Source organism: Echinops telfairi, unplaced genomic scaffold (genome assembly GCF_000313985.2).
Source record: "Echinops telfairi isolate 266 unplaced genomic scaffold, ASM31398v2 ScPeMD7_5592;HRSCAF=6446, whole genome shotgun sequence".
Classification (NCBI taxonomy): Eukaryota; Metazoa; Chordata; class Mammalia; order Afrosoricida; family Tenrecidae; genus Echinops; species Echinops telfairi.
Window position 1 is genome coordinate 32631657 of NW_022109491.1, and position 899 is coordinate 32632555.

Sequence of the window (899 nt, forward strand, 5' to 3'; positions counted from 1 at the left end):
TGTATGTAAGGATTGTGGTAAGAGTTGTATGAGCCCCTGATAAAATTATTAAAAAAAAGAGTTGTATGAGCCCCTAATAAAATGATTAAGAGATTTAAAAAAAGAAATCACATTTCTTCTAGTTTAAGAATCAAATTATGAGAATTCTCCTCTACTATTTTTAATCTACAATTTAACCGCACAATTTAACTTCTTTGAGCCACATGCACATCTCTAATGATTGACAAAGGAGTCCAGGGAGGACTGAGTATCTTAACTGAGACCATGTTAAACTAAGCAAAAGTATGTATGGATTGTGATAAGTTGTACGAACCCCCAATGAAATTATTTTTAAAAGAAAAAAAAAAACTAAGCAAAAGACCTAGGTTTCCAATCCTAGTCTTTTGAAGCTGACTCCGGGAGACTTTTAACTCAAGTAGGCCTACATTGTGGAGTTGAAGCAAAGCAAGGAGAGAAGTCCATCCTTTAGACATGTAAGAATCAAAGACGTATTTCTTTTATTCCAATCATTTAAAACAAATGTTTGTACTTTGGTGAAGGTATTTGTATAGTTTCTTTATAAAAATTGCAAAAGCTTGGCATATATTGAAGGAGAAAAGACAGGGGAAGCTTACATGTTGTTTTGTTCTGTCCTTGCCTAGGCTAGTAGCGGTAGAAAGTATGCAGTGCCACTACAGAGTCACCATCATCAGCAACCAGGCAGCAGCCACCGTCTGGTGTGGAGACCAAGTAAAATCGGATGCCATTGGGATAAGGAATAGGGTCATGGCTGGCTAAGAGTGATATGCTTTCCAAAGGGGAGCAGTTTCTTCAGAGCTGAAAATCTTTAGCCAAGACAAATTCATTTCCAATAGTGATGTGGCAAGGAATGGAGCAGCATCAAAAATAAATGATGCTAT